This window comes from Haematobia irritans, chromosome 4 (assembly GCF_050003625.1).
Source record: "Haematobia irritans isolate KBUSLIRL chromosome 4, ASM5000362v1, whole genome shotgun sequence".
In the NCBI taxonomy this organism is placed as follows: Eukaryota; Metazoa; Arthropoda; class Insecta; order Diptera; family Muscidae; genus Haematobia; species Haematobia irritans.
The window spans coordinates 73,930,349-73,953,862 of NC_134400.1; positions in this window are offsets into that span (position 1 = coordinate 73,930,349).

Here is a 23,514-nt window from a genome sequence, read left to right on the forward strand (position 1 = left end):
CTTTGACATTTCATCATGAATAGCCGAACGATCTGCCACAACGTCGAATTTTCAGTGAATGGGCCCTAGAAAAGTTGGCAGAAAATCCGCTTTTTTATCGACAAATTTTGTTCAGCGATGAGGCTCATTTCTGGTTGAATGGCTACGTAAATAAGCAAAATTGCCGCATTTGGAGTGAAGAGCAACCAGAAGCCGTTCAAGAACTGCCCATGCATCCCGAAAAATGCACTGTTTGGTGTGGTTTGTACGCTGGTGGAATCATTGGACCGTATTTTTTCAAAGATGCTGTTGGACGCAACGTTACGGTGAATGGCGATCGCTATCGTTCGATGCTAACAAACTTTTTGTTGCCAAAAATGGAAGAACTGAACTTGGTTGACATGTGGTTTCAACAAGATGGCGCTACATGCCACACAGCTCGCGATTCTATGGCCATTTTGAGGGAAAACTTCGGAGAACAATTCATCTCAAGAAATGGACCGGTAAGTTGGCCACCAAGATCATGCGATTTGACGCCTTTAGACTATTTTTTGTGGGGCTACGTCAAGTCTAAAGTCTACAGAAATAAGCCAGCAACTATTCCAGCTTTGGAAGACAACATTTCCGAAGAAATTCGGGCTATTCCGGCCGAAATGCTCGAAAAAGTTGCCCAAAATTGGACTTTCCGAATGGACCACCTAAGACGCAGCCGCGGTCAACATTTAAATGAAATTATCTTCAAAAAGTAAATGTCATGGACCAATCTAACGTTTCAAATAAAGAACCGATGAGATTTTGCAAATTTTATGCGTTTTTTTTTTTTTTTAAAGTTATCAAGCTCTTAACAAATCACCCTTTATATGTGCACTCCAACAGAGAGAAGAGGGGACTGATCAATGGAATAGGGAACATTTACAAATAGTTGTTCGGACTGATGGACGACACTGATAGGGAAGAAATTTTAGGACATTTAAATTATGAAGAGACTAATACGCATAATGCTATCCACACTAAACAAATTACAATAAATACGCATTTTAATGAATCAATAGAAACAATACCTAAAGCAGTAGAAGATGACAGACTTAAAATAGAAAGCACTTTTGACGAAGTCAGGAAACGAAACAATGAAATAGTTAGAAGACTACTTTACACTGACCAAATTATTAAATTAAAGAGTTTAGAAAAGAGAATCGATCAAATACAGGAAACCATAACATCGCCCGGAGTAACATAGTCCACCCTGGACTACTCACATTGGAAGAAATTTAAAGATTTAGAATTGATTATTTTAAATGAAAGCTTATTGGAATGGGTGTCATGAATTACAAAAATAGTTCACTGATTATAGGAATAAAGGTTCAAATTTCTTTTCTCACAACAAATTTGAAATTAGTCGTTCCTCTATCCAACGATAGTAACCTACAAATTATAGAAAGGAAGGAATTTGAAATTCCCATAAAAAATGTAACTTACTCGTACGAAGAGAATTTACTGATTAATGAATTAAAACAAAGCAGAAATTGTGTTTTTCAAAATAATTGTAAATTGAAATATAATAACAATACGGACATCGATGTGATTGATGACGATTTCATTCTGATTAAAAATGCAAATACATAATTTGGATTTGAAACAAAATTGTGATACGAGAATAATTATAATAAACAAGAATTATATTATCAATTTTAATAATTGCAAAATAGACCTATTAAACAAAACCTTTATAAATAAAAACACAGTTGTAAGTGAAAAATTTGTTTTTGTTAATAATGATTTTAATAATGTATCATTTAAAGAGGAAATCTATTTTGAGGAAATACAAATTAATCAATCCGTTTGTAATTGTAATTGCGATTCTCTACCTCGTCTTTAAAAAGTATGTAAATGTAATGAAAAACAAAATGTAAATATAAATGTAAAGTTAAAAACACATCCCACAGAAAATGTAAAACATAAAGAAATCAATCCTGAAAATAATCATGTAATATGGGACATATAGTCTCTCAAATTTTATCAATATAAATAAAAAAAATATATACAATTTTACAGAGTATAAAATATGTAATTGGAACTCGTAAAATAATGTAATGTTAAATACACCTGTTTTGAACTCTACAAGATTTCAGCAGGGACTGCTGACACTGAGGTACCAACCGCCCCAATCTAATACACTTTGTAATTAAAATCTTTCATTTAAATTTCATTTGTGTTTACTCAAAATGCTTTAAATTTCATTTGTGTTTATTCAAAATGTGTGAATTTGCATTCAATGCAAATTCTCAAGCGAGATTCCAATTACATACAGCATAAATCTGCGCAACAAAATAAAAATGGTCAGCAATAGGATGAAGGAGATATGATCTTGCAGCGAGCACTGAGGGCTTCAAAGGACAACTGGTGCTGCTATTCAACCCGCAACGAAAGAAAGGATTACGTCCTAAACTACAAACACAGTGGGAAAGCCCATATAAAGCAATAGGATGAAGGAGATATGATCTTGCAGTGAGCACTGAGGGCTTCAAAGGACAACTGGTGCTGCTATTCAACCCGCAACGAAAGAAAGGATTACGTCCTAAACTACAAACACAGTGGGAAAGCCCATATAAAGTCATCAAGAAGATCAATGATGTGGTATATCGCATTCAGAAGGATGACAGCAGAGGCTTAAGCGGGAGGCAGTGTTACGAATTTTATATTTCTAGAATTAAGTTTATTTAAATTAGTTTCCGCTAATTTAAAATTTCAAATTGTAACGATCATCTCTTGTCAAAATCATCTCTTTACTTTCTAGTAGTTTCCCAAACATCTTTAGTGTTCTTAGTCGCTCATTGTAAAGTAACCCCTTTTGTGCGACATGTGCGACATCTGCCGGACGAATTACGAAAACTTGTAGATTTTTCTAGATGGTTGTACACAAGACATACAAGATGATTGTAGTTAATAATGTTGTTGATAATGATTTTATCATCTTATTCTACAACCATCTTGATCAAATATTCCCAATAAACACAGGATGAGCGTTTTTCAAATGCAACAACTTTTCAGTTTGAGGGTAAATATAATTTTCAACACAAATTCAACTTGACTTGAAATAGCTCACCTTCAATACATCTTCAAATTGTTTGCGAATTACTTCCAATTTGCCAAAATGTTGACGAAATCTTTGAAAAGGTGTTGAAGATAATATGAGAAAACTTTGACAAAACACTACCCTAAAATGCAACGAAAAAACCATGTGGTTTTCAATACTTATTTGTACAACGAAGTTCGTGGTCAATTGCAAGAAATAAAAAAAATGGAAAATTTTAGACAAATAACCAAATAGTTTATAAAAGTAGGGAAGTGAAAATAAAAAATGAAATAAAACTTTAAGAAAGTCACTAAATGTATATCTCTTTGCAGAAAACTAAAATTATGAATTCTACGTTTTTGAAAACATTAAAAAGCTGACCGATGAAACATTGGTGGGCAATTAACTGGAACTGCTTCAAATAGTTTATAATAATTGATACGTCAATATGAAAAATTAAATCAACACTTTAGAGAAGTCACTAAATTTAAAGCTCTTTGCAGAAAACTAAAATCTTTGGATGCTACATTCTTGCAAACATTAAGAAGCTGACCAATGAAAAATGAGTGGCTTATCGACAAAAAAAGTTTCCAGAAACATTACAAGTGCAACCAATTAAATTGTTAAAAACAACAAATTGTTGAAATCAACAACTTCTTGATGAAAATGTGCATCACATCGTCAGTTTAATTCATATGCTATTATCAGTTTAAAATGGATATTTTGTGAATTCCTTCTGGTGGAAATCAATTCTAACATGTTAACAAATTTTAATGCTGTTTTATGACACCAAAAGGAAGGAAATCGAATTATCAATGCAAAAGTGTTTACTAATAATGTTTAAGATATTTAAAGTTTTGTTGTTTGTTTTGTTTTTTTTTTTTTTGTTCTTATTTGTTGATATGTTTAATAAGATTATTATTTATCAATTGGTGTTGTAGTGTATTATGTAGTGTAGTGTATTATTATATATTTTATTTTGATGAAATGAATAAATTATACAAAATTCATAGAATTTTGGCTATGACTTTCAATTTGAAGTGGGATATCATTCATACAAATTTAGGTTGAAAAGTAGTTGCAACGAAGTTAATTTTTTTTAATTTTGAATTTGACTCGCATCGAAAATTGTTTGACAAATTATTGAGTAGCGATGCATTTCAATTTGAGGATAACACTTGAGATATTATTGCTAATGTGTTGAATTTCACTGTTGAGGGTAATGTCTGTTTTTTGTTGAGAACGCGATTTTCTCAACAATTTCTCAACTTGAATATTACCCTATTCCTTTGAAAAAATGTTTGAAAAATTGTTGAAATTTAGCATTTTTCAAACGTTTGTGTTTATTGGGTTCCAAATCGTCAGTCTTGGCTTTATAAATAGCTGGCAGAGGGAGCTAGGAAGTTAGTCGTAAACTAAACCACGGGAGCCACCGTGGTGCAATGGTTAGCATGTCCGCCTTGCATACACAAGGTCGTGGGTTCGATTCCTACTTCGACCGAACACCAAAAAGTTTTCCACCTCAGTAATGCTGGTGACATTTCTGAGGGTTTCAAAGATTTTCTAAGTGGTTTCAGTGCAATTTTGAACGCCGCTCGGACTTGGCTATAAAAAGGAGGTCCCTTGCCGTTGAGCTTAACATGGAATCGGGCAGCACTCAGTGATAAGAGAGAAGTTCACTAATGTGGTATCACAATGGACTGAATAGTCTAAGTGAGCCTGATACATCGGGCTGCAACCTAACCTAACCTATATACACACAAAAATTTTTTTTGATTTTAATCACGAAAATCGCGAATTCAATCATTTTTATCCCCTTCACCATAGGATGGGGGGTATTTTAACTTTGTCATTCCGTTTGTAACACATCGAAATATTGCTCTAAGACCCCATAAAGTATATATATTCTGGGTCGTGGTGAAATTCTGAGTCGATCTGAGAATGTCCGCCAGCCGTCTGTTGAAATCACGCTAACTTCCGAACGAAACAAGCTATCGACTTGAAACTTGGCACAAGTAATTGTTATTGCTGTAGGTCGGATGGTATTGCAAATGGGCCATATCGGTCCACTTTTACGTATAGCCCCCATATAAACGGACCCCCAAATTTGGCTTGCGAATCCTCTAAGAGAAGCACATTTCATCCGATCCGGCTGAAATTTGGCACATGGTGTTAGCATATGGTATGTACCAACCATGCAAAAATTGGTCCACATCGGTTCATAATTATATATAGCCCCCATATAAACCGATCCCCCGATTTGGCTTGCGGAGCCTCTAAGAGAAGCAAATTTCATCCGATCCGGCTGAAATTTGGTACATGATGTAAGTATATGGTATCTAATGACCATGCAAAAATTGGTCAACATCGGTCCATAATTATATATAGCCGCCATATAAACCCATCACCAGATTTGACCTCGGGAGCCTCTTGGAAGACCAAAATTCATCTGATTCAGTTCAAATTTGGTACGTGGTGTTAATATATGGCCTCAAACACCCATGCAAAAATTGGTCGAAATCGGTCCATAATTATATATAGGCCCCATATAAACCGATCCCCAAATTTGACCTCCGAAGCCCCTTGGAAGACCAAAATTCATCCGGTTCGGTTGAAATTTGGTACGTGATGTTAGTATATTGTATTGTAGTGTGATCATTCACACATCCCATTCATTTTTGTTGTTGTACGTAAAATTGCATGTTAACATTCTAAACATTTTTAACATACGCTGCATCTGCACTTAACATTGTTTTGTTTACTATGTTGATTCATCGACATACTTTTGTATTCGATGACTGCTTCAACATATGCATATGTCCAACTGACCTATATATTATTGCCGTTCTTGTTACTCTTAAATAGAACATTGAACTAAGCAAGAATATGGGCAAATGGGTTCAAAGCAGAGCAATGCTGCGCAGTCAGCATAAATGCAATTGTAACGTAAAAAGTGAAAGTACCCAGCGGCGGAAAATACAACTAAAGAGGGCTGATCGGGGTGCTGATTTTTGTAACCACGAGGCCTGATCGTCCCATACCAACTTCATATGTTTTTTTACCCGTGGTGACATAGGAATGTTAGTGTTAACCATTAGCAGTAAAAATCAGGTCTACTAGAGTACTTATTTTAATATTTCCAAGGTAGTGATAACCACTCGCTTAAAAATCAGGTGTAATAGAGTACTTATTTTATCAATGGGGCATGAGGCCTATTCGTCCCATACCAACATCATATGTTTTTTACCCGTGGTGACATAGCGATGTTGCTGCTAACCATTCGCATTAAAAATCAGGTCTAATAGAGTACTTATTTTTTTATTACCAAGCTGGTGCTAACTACCTCATGTGAGTATAAGACGGGAGGGAATAAAAATATTCCATTTCAATTGAATGAATTAAAAGATTTTACAACTTTAAATAAACACATTGTATTTTTTGTAATACATATTTCTTAGGATGGGGAAGTTTTTGTTTATGCTACATCTTTTTTTTTTTTTATTATTTTCATCTATGGATTAAACCCTTACAGACTAACAGTAATATATTACATTATATACATATCGTTTGTTAATATATCAAGTATTTAATAATAATGTTATCTTTTTCTTTACATTGTATTTCTCTTCTGACAAATCAAGATAATAATAAAATTTATTGAATTCTTTACAAAGACGGCGAAGTGGATCGTTGTTTTCAAAGTTCGTTCGAAAGTATTCAATGTGGAGCAGTTCAAAGTTGCGGGTAGGTCTAAAGGGTACATTGAATGATATGCTGTTAATAAGGAAGTCAGATTTAAATCTTCCGTTAATTAAATCAACCATAAAACAGATATTCAGCATGGTACGTCTACTTTTCAGTGTAGGTAATTTGATGAGCGATAGTCTTTCTTTGTAAGACGGCAAGGTTTGAGGTGTCCAGTTATTCCGAGGTAAACAAAACAGTAAAAATTGTTTCTGAACAGATTCAATACGATTGCAATGAATTTGGTACTGTGGGTCCCAAATTACAGATCCATATTCCAGGATAGGACGCACAAGTGAAGTATATAAGTTTCTTGTAACAAATGGGTCAGAAAATTCCTTACTCCAGCGCTTGACAAATCCAAATGATCCATAGGCCTTATTTACAGTCATAGAAATGTGAGATCTAAAATTTAGCCTACGATCCAAAAGTATTCCAAGATCTTTAAAGGATTCAACAGTTTCAAGCGTTGTGCCATTCAAGTTATAATTCGTGTCGATATAATTTAATCTATAAAAAGAGATATGCTTGCATTTCCTTATGTTCAGTTCCATCATATTTGATGAGCACCATCTGTACATGCTATTCAGATCAGATTGGATTAAGGATTGGTCATCACTATTCCGAATAACCTTTATAATTTTAACATCGTCAGCATACATGAGAGTGTAACCATATTTAATGGCTGATGGAAGGTCATTTATAAATAAGCAGAACAATAGAGGGCCAAGATGACTGCCTTGTGGAACACCAGAAGGCACATGTATTGATTTTGAAATAATGTTATCAAATACTACAAATTGTGTACGATTCTTTAGATAACTTTCAAACCAGGATACCATTAATTCACTGAAGCCCATGCGATGCAGTTTGTACAGTAAAAGTGAATGGTTTACTTTGTCAAACGCCTTACTAAAATCAGTATAAATGACATCAGTCTGTAAACGATCTCTAAAGCCATCATTAACCATTGTAGTCAATTCCAAGATATTTGTTATGGTCGAACAAGATTTACGGAAGCCGTGTTGTTTAGGCGATAGAAGAGAGGAGACTTGATGATTCAAACCATCAGAAATAATTTTCTCCAACAGTTTTGGAATAGCACTTAATTTAGCAATGCCTCTATAATTCGTAATATCTGACTTGCTTCCATTTTTAAATAGCGGAATGATAAATGAATTCTTCCACAACGTAGGAAAGTGACCTGTGCGCAAAGATTCATTAAACAGAAATGAAAGAGCAGTCGAAAGAGAATGAGCACAATATTTGAGGATGTTACTGGGAATCCCATCAGGGCCCGGGCGATATGAACATTTTATCTTTTCCATATAACTCATCACAATATCAGGAGAAATAAATGGAGTAGTGAATGTCGAATATTCCTGTATCTTATATGGGTACGCATCAGATTGCTTGAAATCCTTATGGCAGTAAGTTGTTGCAAAGAACTTTGAAAACAAATTACATATAGAAAAATGCACCGTCTGCGTTCCATAGAGTCATTAATGAGGTTTTGAAAGAACATATTGGGAAAATTTGTTTGGTTTATATAGATGACATTCTAGTATTATCTACTTGTATAGAGGAACACTTTTAATCTCTGGCTAAAATCCTTAATTGCTTACAAAAGGCCACTCTGAAGATTCAGTTGTCAAAATGCAGATTTTTAGAACAGGAAACAGAATTTTTGGGATATTTGGTCACGAGCAATGGCATAAAACCAAATATTTCAATCCTAATACCAATTTTAATTGTATTTAGTTTAATTGCTTTCGTTTTCTTACATTTTTTCTATAATATTTTAATATGTAATTATGATAAGAATTAACTTCATACCTTGCAATGATAGACACATACTTTAATTGAAAAAATTAATAAAATTTTGTTGTATGTGTAATTCCCTAAATAAATAAATAAATAAAACACAGGCTATTACCGACGCTTCATAAACGATTATTCGAAAGTCGCATATCCTATGGTCAAAAATTTAAAGAAAGGTTCGAAAATAAATCTGAAGGACGAGGATTATAAGGCAGCATTTAAGAAATTAAAACTGCTAATTAAACCAGATCCTATATTGATTTTCCAAAGGAATTCACACCTGTTTACTGATGCTAACAACTTTGCTCTTGGAGCAGCACTAATGCAAGGTCATACAATTGTATCATACGGTAGTCGATCACTAAACGGTCATGAAAAAAAACTATAGCACAATAGAGAAAGGGCTCTTGTATATAGTTTAGGCAACAAAATACCTTCACCCATACTTATTTGGTAGAAAATTTAAGGTCTATACTGATCATAGACCTTTGGTATGGTTAAGTAATCTCAAAGAACAAATTCGAAACTTCAACGTTGGAAGATCCAACTTAATGCATTTGATTTTCAGATTGAATGAATTAAAGGAAAAGAGAAAGTTGTTGCAGATGGTTTAAGTAGAATAGTTCATGACAATTAAGGAAATGGCGATTCAGATATTGTCTTAATAAATTTAAACGAATTATTCAATGCTACGAATGATGATGAGGACAGTGATCCACAGCTCACAGTGCCGATAGCACAGACTTCATACAAATAACGACAAGCCCATTGAATATTTTTAAGCAGCAATTAATTTTAGAATCTGCGGATACAGAAAGATTAATAGAAAAAAATTATTTCCAAAAGAAAAATAAGACATATCTGGAATTTGACACAGGATAGTAATTTGCTACATATTATGCGAGAAAAACTTTTTTTCTGTTGGTTATATTGTGCTCAGAAAATTACTTATTTTTAAAATTTCAAGAACTACACAGAAAATTCTTTGTAAGGAGTACCAATTTAATGGTCATGAAAGCGAATACCTCACTTGAGGATATCACCGACGAAGGTAGAATTTTCCAAGTTATAGAGGTAAAACATTTAAGAAATAACCACAGAGGTATTAATGAGATTTTAAAGGAAATAAAGGGAAAATACTATTACCCAAATTTACAAAAGGTTATCTAGAAATATATAAATAACTGCGAAATTTACAATAAAGCAAAATATGACAGGAGCCCTATTAAGTATTCATAATATACCCCATGCAAATCTCTGAGATGGTTTCTCAGATAGAACAGAATATTGAACAAATAGATGTAGCTAATAGGGACATTTTGAGGAAAGAGATTGACTATATAAGGGCAAAGGTGAAATCGATCATATATGTGCACTCCAACAGAGAGAAGAGGGGACTGATCAATGGAATAGGGAACATTTACAAATAGTTGTTCGGACTGATGGACGACACTGATGGGGAAGAAATTTTAGGACATTTAAATTATGAAGAGACTAATACGCATAATGCTATCCACACTAAACAAATTACAATAAATACGCATTTTAATGAATCAATAGAAACAATACCTAAAGCAGTAGAAGATGACAGACTTAAAATAGAAAGCACTTTTGACGAAGTCAGGAAACGAAACAATGAAATAGTTAGAAGACTACTTTACACTGACCAAATTATTAAATTAAAGAGTTTAGAAAAGAGAATCGATCAAATACAGGAAACCATAACATCGCCCGGAGTAACATAGTCCACCCTGGACTACTCACATTGGAAGAAATTTAAAGATTTAGAATTGATTATTTTAAATGAAAGCTTATTGGAATGGGTGTCATGAATTACAAAAATAGTTCACTGATTATAGGAATAAAGGTTCAAATTTCTTTTCTCACAACAAATTTGAAATTAGTCGTTCCTCTATCCAACGATAGTAACCTACAAATTATAGAAAGGAAGGAATTTGAAATTCCCATAAAAAATGTAACTTACTCGTACGAAGAGAATTTACTGATTAATGAATTAAAACAAAGCAGAAATTGTATTTTTCAAAATAATTGTAAATTGAAATATAATAACAATACGGACATCGATGTGATTGATGACGATTTCATTCTGATTAAAAATGCAAATACATAATTTGGATTTGAAACAAAATTGTGATACGAGAATAATTATAATAAACAAGAATTATATTATCAATTTTAATAATTGCAAAATAGACCTATTAAACAAAACCTTTATAAATAAAAACACAGTTGTAAGTGAAAAATTTGTTTTTGTTAATAATGATTTTAATAATGTATCATTTAAAGAGGAAATCTATTTTGAGGAAATACAAATTAATCAATCCGTTTGTAATTGTAATTGCGATTCTCTACCTCGTCTTTAAAAAGTATGTAAATGTAATGAAAAACAAAATGTAAATATAAATGTAAAGTTAAAAACACATCCCACAGAAAATGTAAAACATAAAGAAATCAATCCTGAAAATAATCATGTAATATGGGACATATAGTCTCTCAAATTTTATCAATATAAATAAAAAAAATATATACAATTTTACAGAGTATAAAATATGAATTGGAACTCGTAAAATAATGTAATGTTAAATACACCTGTTTTGAACTCTACAAGATTTCAGCAGGGACTGCTGACACTGAGGTACCAACCGCCCCAATCTAATACACTTTGTAATTAAAATCTTTCATTTAAATTTCATTTGTGTTTACTCAAAATGCTTTAAATTTCATTTGTGTTTATTCAAAATGTGTGAATTTGCATTCAATGCAAATTCTCAAGCGAGATTCCAATTACATACAGCATAAATCTGCGCAACAAAATAAAAATGGTCAGCAATAGGATGAAGGAGATATGATCTTGCAGCGAGCACTGAGGGCTTGAAAGGACAACTGGTGCTGCTATTCAACCCGCAACGAAAGAAAGGATTACGTCCTAAACTACAAACACAGTGGGAAAGCCCATATAAAGCAATAGGATGAAGGAGATATGATCTTGCAGCGAGCACTGAGGGCTTCAAAGGACAACTGGTGCTGCTATTCAACCCGCAACGAAAGAAAGGATTACGTCCTAAACTACAAACACAGTGGGAAAGCCCATATAAAGTCATCAAGAAGATCAATGATGTGGTATATCGCATTCAGAAGGATGACAGCAGAGGCTTAAGCGGGAGGCAGTGTTACGAATTTTATATTTCTAGAATTAAGTTTATTTAAATTAGTTTCCGCTAATTTAAAATTTCAAATTGTAACGATCATCTCTTGTCAAAATCATCTCTTTACTTTCTAGTAGTTTCCCAAACATCTTTAGTGTTCTTAGTCGCTCATTGTAAAGTAACCCCTTTTGTGCGACATGTGCGACATCTGCCGGACGAATTACGAAAACTTGTAGATTTTTCTAGATGGTTGTACACAAGACATACAAGATGATTGTAGTTAATAATGTTGTTGATAATGATTTTATCATCTTATTCTACAACCATCTTGATCAAATATTCCCAATAAACACAGGATGAGCGTTTTTCAAATGCAACAACTTTTCAGTTTGAGGGTAAATATAATTTTCAACACAAATTCAACTTGACTTGAAATAGCTCACCTTCAATACATCTTCAAATTGTTTGCGAATTACTTCCAATTTGCCAAAATGTTGACGAAATCTTTGAAAAGGTGTTGAAGATAATATGAGAAAACTTTGACAAAACACTACCCTAAAATGCAACGAAAAAACCATGTGGTTTTCAATACTTATTTGTACAACGAAGTTCGTGGTCAATTGCAAGAAATAAAAAAAATGGAAAATTTTAGACAAATAACCAAATAGTTTATAAAAGTAGGGAAGTGAAAATAAAATATGAAATAAAACTTTAAGAAAGTCACTAAATGTATATCTCTTTGCAGAAAACTAAAATTATGAATTCTACGTTTTTGAAAACATTAAAAAGCTGACCGATGAAACATTGGTGGGCAATTAACTGGAACTGCTTCAAATAGTTTATAATAATTGATACGTCAATATGAAAAATTAAATCAACACTTTAGAGAAGTCACTAAATTTAAAGCTCTTTGCAGAAAACTAAAATCTTTGGATGCTACATTCTTGCAAACATTAAGAAGCTGACCAATGAAAAATGAGTGGCTTATCGACAAAAAAAGTTTCCAGAAACATTACAAGTGCAACCAATTAAATTGTTAAAAACAACAAATTGTTGAAATCAACAACTTCTTGATGAAAATGTGCATCACATCGTCAGTTTAATTCATATGCTATTATCAGTTTAAAATGGATATTTTGTGAATTCCTTCTGGTGGAAATCAATTCTAACATGTTAACAAATTTTAATGCTGTTTTATGACACCAAAAGGAAGGAAATCGAATTATCAATGCAAAAGTGTTTACTAATAATGTTTAAGATATTTAAAGTTTTGTTGTTTGTTTTGTTTTGTTTTTTTTTTTGTTCTTATTTGTTGATATGTTTAATAAGATTATTATTTATCAATTGGTGTTGTAGTGTATTATGTAGTGTAGTGTATTATTATATATTTTATTTTGATGAAAATGAATAAATTATACAAAATTCATAGAATTTTGGCTATGACTTTCAATTTGAAGTGGGATATCATTCATACAAATTTAGGTTGAAAAGTAGTTGCAACGAAGTTAATTTTTTTTAATTTTGAATTTGACTCGCATCGAAAATTGTTTGACAAATTATTGAGTAGCGATGCATTTCAATTTGAGGATAACACTTGAGATATTATTGCTAATGTGTTGAATTTCACTGTTGAGGGTAATGTCTGTTTTTTGTTGAGAACGCGATTTTCTCAACAATTTCTCAACTTGAATATTACCCTATTCCTTTGAAAAAATGTTTGAAAAATTGTTGAAATTTAGCATTTTTCAAACGTTTGTGTTTATTGGGTTCCAAATCGTCAGTCTTGGCTTTATAAATAGCTGGCAGAGGGAGCTAGGAAGTTAGTCGTAAACTAAACCACGGGAGCCACCGTGGTGCAATGGTTAGCATGTCCGCCTTGCATACACAAGGTCGTGGGTTCGATTCCTACTTCGACCGAACACCAAAAAGTTTTCCACCTCAGTAATGCTGGTGACATTTCTGAGGGTTTCAAAGATTTTCTAAGTGGTTTCAGTGCAATTTTGAACGCCGCTCGGACTTGGCTATAAAAAGGAGGTCCCTTGCCGTTGAGCTTAACATGGAATCGGGCAGCACTCAGTGATAAGAGAGAAGTTCACTAATGTGGTATCACAATGGACTGAATAGTCTAAGTGAGCCTGATACATCGGGCTGCAACCTAACCTAACCTATATACACACAAAAATTTTTTTTGATTTTAATCACGAAAATCGCGAATTCAATCATTTTTATCCCCTTCACCATAGGATGGGGGGTATTTTAACTTTGTCATTCCGTTTGTAACACATCGAAATATTGCTCTAAGACCCCATAAAGTATATATATTCTGGGTCGTGGTGAAATTCTGAGTCGATCTGAGAATGTCCGCCAGCCGTCTGTTGAAATCACGCTAACTTCCGAACGAAACAAGCTATCGACTTGAAACTTGGCACAAGTAATTGTTATTGCTGTAGGTCGGATGGTATTGCAAATGGGCCATATCGGTCCACTTTTACGTATAGCCCCCATATAAACGGACCCCCAAATTTGGCTTGCGAATCCTCTAAGAGAAGCACATTTCATCCGATCCGGCTGAAATTTGGCACATGGTGTTAGCATATGGTATGTACCAACCATGCAAAAATTGGTCCACATCGGTTCATAATTATATATAGCCCCCATATAAACCGATCCCCCGATTTGGCTTGCGGAGCCTCTAAGAGAAGCAAATTTCATCCGATCCGGCTGAAATTTGGTACATGATGTAAGTATATGGTATCTAATGACCATGCAAAAATTGGTCAACATCGGTCCATAATTATATATAGCCGCCATATAAACCCATCACCAGATTTGACCTCGGGAGCCTCTTGGAAGACCAAAATTCATCTGATTCAGTTCAAATTTGGTACGTGGTGTTAATATATGGCCTCAAACACCCATGCAAAAATTGGTCGAAATCGGTCCATAATTATATATAGGCCCCATATAAACCGATCCCCAAATTTGACCTCCGAAGCCCCTTGGAAGACCAAAATTCATCCGGTTCGGTTGAAATTTGGTACGTGATGTTAGTATATTGTATTGTAGTGTGATCATTCACACATCCCATTCATTTTTGTTGTTGTACGTAAAATTGCATGTTAACATTCTAAACATTTTTAACATACGCTGCATCTGCACTTAACATTGTTTTGTTTACTATGTTGATTCATCGACATACTTTTGTATTCGATGACTGCTTCAACATATGCATATGTCCAACTGACCTATATATTATTGCCGTTCTTGTTACTCTTAAATAGAACATTGAACTAAGCAAGAATATGGGCAAATGGGTTCAAAGCAGAGCAATGCTGCGCAGTCAGCATAAATGCAATTGTAACGTAAAAAGTGAAAGTACCCAGCGGCGGAAAATACAACTAAAGAGGGCTGATCGGGGTGCTGATTTTTGTAACCACGAGGCCTGATCGTCCCATACCAACTTCATATGTTTTTTTACCCGTGGTGACATAGGAATGTTAGTGTTAACCATTAGCAGTAAAAATCAGGTCTACTAGAGTACTTATTTTAATATTTCCAAGGTAGTGATAACCACTCGCTTAAAAATCAGGTGTAATAGAGTACTTATTTTATCAATGGGGCATGAGGCCTATTCGTCCCATACCAACATCATATGTTTTTTACCCGTGGTGACATAGCGATGTTGCTGCTAACCATTCGCATTAAAAATCAGGTCTAATAGAGTACTTATTTTTTTATTACCAAGCTGGTGCTAACTACCTCATGTGAGTATAAGACGGGAGGGAATAAAAATATTCCATTTCAATTGAATGAATTAAAAGATTTTACAACTTTAAATAAACACATTGTATTTTTTGTAATACATATTTCTTAGGATGGGGAAGTTTTTGTTTATGCTACATCTTTTTTTTTTTTTATTATTTTCATCTATGTATTAAACCCTTACAGACTAACAGTAATATATTACATTATATACATATCGTTTGTTAATATATCAAGTATTTAATAATAATGTTATCTTTTTCTTTACATTGTATTTCTCTTCTGACAAATCAAGATAATAATAAAATTTATTGAATTCTTTACAAAGACGGCGAAGTGGATCGTTGTTTTCAAAGTTCGTTCGAAAGTATTCAATGTGGAGCAGTTCAAAGTTGCGGGTAGGTCTAAAGGGTACATTGAATGATATGCTGTTAATAAGGAAGTCAGATTTAAATCTTCCGTTAATTAAATCAACCATAAAACAGATATTCAGCATGGTACGTCTACTTTTCAGTGTAGGTAATTTGATGAGCGATAGTCTTTCTTTGTAAGACGGCAAGGTTTGAGGTGTCCAGTTATTCCGAGGTAAACAAAACAGTAAAAATTGTTTCTGAACAGATTCAATACGATTGCAATGAATTTGGTACTGTGGGTCCCAAATTACAGATCCATATTCCAGGATAGGACGCACAAGTGAAGTATATAAGTTTCTTGTAACAAATGGGTCAGAAAATTCCTTACTCCAGCGCTTGACAAATCCAAATGATCCATAGGCCTTATTTACAGTCATAGAAATGTGAGATCTAAAATTTAGCCTACGATCCAAAAGTATTCCAAGATCTTTAAAGGATTCAACAGTTTCAAGCGTTGTGCCATTCAAGTTATAATTCGTGTCGATATAATTTAATCTATAAAAAGAGATATGCTTGCATTTCCTTATGTTCAGTTCCATCATATTTGATGAGCACCATCTGTACATGCTATTCAGATCAGATTGGATTAAGGATTGGTCATCACTATTCCGAATAACCTTTATAATTTTAACATCGTCAGCATACATGAGAGTGTAACCATATTTAATGGCTGATGGAAGGTCATTTATAAATAAGCAGAACAATAGAGGGCCAAGATGACTGCCTTGTGGAACACCAGAAGGCACATGTATTGATTTTGAAATAATGTTATCAAATACTACAAATTGTGTACGATTCTTTAGATAACTTTCAAACCAGGATACCATTAATTCACTGAAGCCCATGCGATGCAGTTTGTACAGTAAAAGTGAATGGTTTACTTTGTCAAACGCCTTACTAAAATCAGTATAAATGACATCAGTCTGTAAACGATCTCTAAAGCCATCATTAACCATTGTAGTCAATTCCAAGAGAGGAGACTTGATGATTCAAACCATCAGAAATAATTTTCTCCAACAGTTTTGGAATAGCACTTAATTTAGCAATGCCTCTATAATTCGTAATATCTGACTTGCTTCCATTTTTAAATAGCGGAATGATAAATGAATTCTTCCACAACGTAGGAAAGTGACCTGTGCGCAAAGATTCATTAAACAGAAATGAAAGAGCAGTCGAAAGAGAATGAGCACAATATTTGAGGATGTTACTGGGAATCCCATCAGGGCCCGGGCGATATGAACATTTTATCTTTTCCATATAACTCATCACAATATCAGGAGAAATAAATGGAGTAGTGAATGTCGAATATTCCTGTATCTTATATGGGTACGCATCAGATTGCTTGAAATCCTTATGGCAGTAAGTTGTTGCAAAGAACTTTGAAAACAAATTACATATAGAAAAATGCACCGTCTGCGTTCCATAGAGTCATTAATGAGGTTTTGAAAGAACATATTGGGAAAATTTGTTTGGTTTATATAGATGACATTCTAGTATTATCTACTTGTATAGAGGAACACTTTTAATCTCTGGCTAAAATCCTTAATTGCTTACAAAAGGCCACTCTGAAGATTCAGTTGTCAAAATGCAGATTTTTAGAACAGGAAACAGAATTTTTGGGATATTTGGTCACGAGCAATGGCATAAAACCAAATATTTCAATCCTAATACCAATTTTAATTGTATTTAGTTTAATTGCTTTCGTTTTCTTACATTTTTTCTATAATATTTTAATATGTAATTATGATAAGAATTAACTTCATACCTTGCAATGATAGACACATACTTTAATTGAAAAAATTAATAAAATTTTGTTGTATGTGTAATTCCCTAAATAAATAAATAAATAAAACACAGGCTATTACCGACGCTTCATAAACGATTATTCGAAAGTCGCATATCCTATGGTCAAAAATTTAAAGAAAGGTTCGAAAATAAATCTGAAGGACGAGGATTATAAGGCAGCATTTAAGAAATTAAAACTGCTAATTAAACCAGATCCTATATTGATTTTCCAAAGGAATTCACACTTGTTACTGATGCTAACAACTTTGCTCTTGGAGCAGCACTAATGCAAGGTCATACAATTGTATCATACGGTAGTCGATCACTAAACGGTCATGAAAAAAAACTATAGCACAATAGAGAAAGGGCTCTTGTATATAGTTTAGGCAACAAAATACCTTCACCCATACTTATTTGGTAGAAAATTTAAGGCCTATACTGATCATAGACCTTTGGTATGGTTAAGTAATCTCAAAGAACAAATTCGAAACTTCAACGTTGGAAGATCCAACTTAATGCATTTGATTTTCAGATTGAATGCATTAAAGGAAAAGAGAAAGTTGTTGCAGATGGTTTAAGTAGAATAGTTCATGACAATTAAGGAAATGGCGATTCAGATATTGTCTTAATAAATTTAAACGAATTATTCAATGCTACGAATGATGATGAGGACAGTGATCCACAGCTCACAGTGCCGATAGCACAGACTTCATACAAATAACGACAAGCCCATTGAATATTTTTAAGCAGCAATTAATTTTAGAATCTGCGGATACAGAAAGATTAATAGAAAAAAATTATTTCCAAAAGAAAAATAAGACATATCTGGAATTTGACACAGGATAGTAATTTGCTACATATTATGCGAGAAAAACTTTTTTTCTGTTGGTTATATTGTGCTCAGAAAATTACTTATTTTTAAAATTTCAAGAACTACACAGAAAATTCTTTGTAAGGAGTACCAATTTAATGGTCATGAAAGCGAATACCTCACTTGAGGATATCACCGACGAAGGTAGAATTTTCCAAGTTATAGAGGTAAAACATTTAAGAAATAACCACAGAGGTATTAATGAGATTTTAAAGGAAATAAAGGGAAAATACTATTACCCAAATTTACAAAAGGTTATCCAGAAATATATAAATAACTGCGAAATTTACAATAAAGCAAAATATGACAGGAGCCCTATTAAGTATTCATAATATACCCCATGCAAATCTCTGAGATGGTTTCTCAGATAGAACAGAATATTGAACAAATAGATGTAGCTAATAGGGACATTTTGAGGAAAGAGATTGACTATATAAGGGCAAAGGTGAAATCGATCATATATGTGCACTCCAACAGAGAGAAGAGGGGACTGATCAATGGAATAGGGAACATTTACAAATAGTTGTTCGGACTGATGGACGACACTGATAGGGAAGAAATTTTAGGACATTTAAATTATGAAGAGACTAATACGCATAATGCTATCCACACTAAACAAATTACAATAAATACGCATTTTAATGAATCAATAGAAACAATACCTAAAGCAGTAGAAGATGACAGACTTAAAATAGAAAGCACTTTTGACGAAGTCAGGAAACGAAACAATGAAATAGTTAGAAGACTACTTTACACTGACCAAATTATTAAATTAAAGAGTTTAGAAAAGAGAATCGATCAAATACAGGAAACCATAACATCGCCCGGAGTAACATAGTCCACCCTGGACTACTCACATTGGAAGAAATTTAAAGATTTAGAATTGATTATTTTAAATGAAAGCTTATTGGAATGGGTGTCATGAATTACAAAAATAGTTCACTGATTATAGGAATAAAGGTTCAAATTTCTTTTCTCACAACAAATTTGAAATTAGTCGTTCCTCTATCCAACGATAGTAACCTACAAATTATAGAAAGGAAGGAATTTGAAATTCCCATAAAAAATGTAACTTACTCGTACGAAGAGAATTTACTGATTAATGAATTAAAACAAAGCAGAAATTGTGTTTTTCAAAATAATTGTAAATTGAAATATAATAACAATACGGACATCGATGTGATTGATGACGATTTCATTCTGATTAAAAATGCAAATACATAATTTGGATTTGAAACAAAATTGTGATACGAGAATAATTATAATAAACAAGAATTATATTATCAATTTTAATAATTGCAAAATAGACCTATTAAACAAAACCTTTATAAATAAAAACACAGTTGTAAGTGAAAAATTTGTTTTTGTTAATAATGATTTTAATAATGTATCATTTAAAGAGGAAATCTATTTTGAGGAAATACAAATTAATCAATCCGTTTGTAATTGTAATTGCGATTCTCTACCTCGTCTTTAAAAAGTATGTAAATGTAATGAAAAACAAAATGTAAATATAAATGTAAAGTTAAAAACACATCCCACAGAAAATGTAAAACATAAAGAAATCAATCCTGAAAATAATCATGTAATATGGGACATATAGTCTCTCAAATTTTATCAATATAAATAAAAAAAATATATACAATTTTACAGAGTATAAAATATGTAATTGGAACTCGTAAAATAATGTAATGTTAAATACACCTGTTTTGAACTCTACAAGATTTCAGCAGGGACTGCTGACACTGAGGTACCAACCGCCCCAATCTAATACACTTTGTAATTAAAATCTTTCATTTAAATTTCATTTGTGTTTACTCAAAATGCTTTAAATTTCATTTGTGTTTATTCAAAATGTGTGAATTTGCATTCAATGCAAATTCTCAAGCGAGATTCCAATTACATACAGCATAAATCTGCGCAACAAAATAAAAATGGTCAGCAATAGGATGAAGGAGATATGATCTTGCAGCGAGCACTGAGGGCTTCAAAGGACAACTGGTGCTGCTATTCAACCCGCAACGAAAGAAAGGATTACGTCCTAAACTACAAACACAGTGGGAAAGCCCATATAAAGCAATAGGATGAAGGAGATATGATCTTGCAGCGAGCACTGAGGGCTTCAAAGGACAACTGGTGCTGCTATTCAACCCGCAACGAAAGAAAGGATTACGTCCTAAACTACAAACACAGTGGGAAAGCCCATATAAAGTCATCAAGAAGATCAATGATGTGGTATATCGCATTCAGAAGGATGACAGCAGAGGCTTAAGCGGGAGGCAGTGTTACGAATTTTATATTTCTAGAATTAAGTTTATTTAAATTAGTTTCCGCTAATTTAAAATTTCAAATTGTAACGATCATCTCTTGTCAAAATCATCTCTTTACTTTCTAGTAGTTTCCCAAACATCTTTAGTGTTCTTAGTCGCTCATTGTAAAGTAACCCCTTTTGTGCGACATGTGCGACATCTGCCGGACGAATTACGAAAACTTGTAGATTTTTCTAGATGGTTGTACACAAGACATACAAGATGATTGTAGTTAATAATGTTGTTGATAATGATTTTATCATCTTATTCTACAACCATCTTGATCAAATATTCCCAATAAACACAGGATGAGCGTTTTTCAAATGCAACAACTTTTCAGTTTGAGGGTAAATATAATTTTCAACACAAATTCAACTTGACTTGAAATAGCTCACCTTCAATACATCTTCAAATTGTTTGCGAATTACTTCCAATTTGCCAAAATGTTGACGAAATCTTTGAAAAGGTGTTGAAGATAATATGAGAAAACTTTGACAAAACACTACCCTAAAATGCAACGAAAAAACCATGTGGTTTTCAATACTTATTTGTACAACGAAGTTCGTGGTCAATTGCAAGAAATAAAAAAAATGGAAAATTTTAGACAAATAACCAAATAGTTTATAAAAGTAGGGAAGTGAAAATAAAAAATGAAATAAAACTTTAAGAAAGTCACTAAATGTATATCTCTTTGCAGAAAACTAAAATTATGAATTCTACGTTTTTGAAAACATTAAAAAGCTGACCGATGAAACATTGGTGGGCAATTAACTGGAACTGCTTCAAATAGTTTATAATAATTGATAAGTCAATATGAAAAATTAAATCAACACTTTAGAGAAGTCACTAAATTTAAAGCTCTTTGCAGAAAACTAAAATCTTTGGATGCTACATTCTTGCAAACATTAAGAAGCTGACCAATGAAAAATGAGTGGCTTATCGACAAAAAAAGTTTCCAGAAACATTACAAGTGCAACCAATTAAATTGTTAAAAACAACAAATTGTTGAAATCAACAACTTCTTGATGAAAATGTGCATCACATCGTCAGTTTAATTCATATGCTATTATCAGTTTAAAATGGATATTTTGTGAATTCCTTCTGGTGGAAATCAATTCTAACATGTTAACAAATTTTAATGCTGTTTTATGACACCAAAAGGAAGGAAATCGAATTATCAATGCAAAAGTGTTTACTAATAATGTTTAAGATATTTAAAGTTTTGTTGTTTGTTTTGTTTTTTTTTTTTGTTCTTATTTGTTGATATGTTTAATAAGATTATTATTTATCAATTGGTGTTGTAGTGTATTATGTAGTGTAGTGTATTATTATATATTTTATTTTGATGAAAATGAATAAATTATACAAAATTCATAGAATTTTGGCTATGACTTTCAATTTGAAGTGGGATATCATTCATACAAATTTAGGTTGAAAAGTAGTTGCAACGAAGTTAATTTTTTTTAATTTTGAATTTGACTCGCATCGAAAATTGTTTGACAAATTATTGAGTAGCGATGCATTTCAATTTGAGGATAACACTTGAGATATTATTGCTAATGTGTTGAATTTCACTGTTGAGGGTAATGTCTGTTTTTTGTTGAGAACGCGATTTTCTCAACAATTTCTCAACTTGAATATTACCCTATTCCTTTGAAAAAATGTTTGAAAAATTGTTGAAATTTAGCATTTTTCAAACGTTTGTGTTTATTGGGTTCCAAATCGTCAGTCTTGGCTTTATAAATAGCTGGCAGAGGGAGCTAGGAAGTTAGTCGTAAACTAAACCACGGGAGCCACCGTGGTGCAATGGTTAGCATGTCCGCCTTGCATACACAAGGTCGTGGGTTCGATTCCTACTTCGACCGAACACCAAAAAGTTTTCCACCTCAGTAATGCTGGTGACATTTCTGAGGGTTTCAAAGATTTTCTAAGTGGTTTCAGTGCAATTTTGAACGCCGCTCGGACTTGGCTATAAAAAGGAGGTCCCTTGCCGTTGAGCTTAACATGGAATCGGGCAGCACTCAGTGATAAGAGAGAAGTTCACTAATGTGGTATCACAATGGACTGAATAGTCTAAGTGAGCCTGATACATCGGGCTGCAACCTAACCTAACCTATATACACACAAAATTTTTTTTGATTTTAATCACGAAAATCGCGAATTCAATCATTTTTATCCCCTTCACCATAGGATGGGGGGTATTTTAACTTTGTCATTCCGTTTGTAACACATCGAAATATTGCTCTAAGACCCCATAAAGTATATATATTCTGGGTCGTGGTGAAATTCTGAGTCGATCTGAGAATGTCCGCCAGCCGTCTGTTGAAATCACGCTAACTTCCGAACGAAACAAGCTATCGACTTGAAACTTGGCACAAGTAATTGTTATTGCTGTAGGTCGGATGGTATTGCAAATGGGCCATATCGGTCCACTTTTACGTATAGCCCCCATATAAACGGACCCCCAAATTTGGCTTGCGAATCCTCTAAGAGAAGCACATTTCATCCGATCCGGCTGAAATTTGGCACATGGTGTTAGCATATGGTATGTACCAACCATGCAAAAATTGGTCCACATCGGTTCATAATT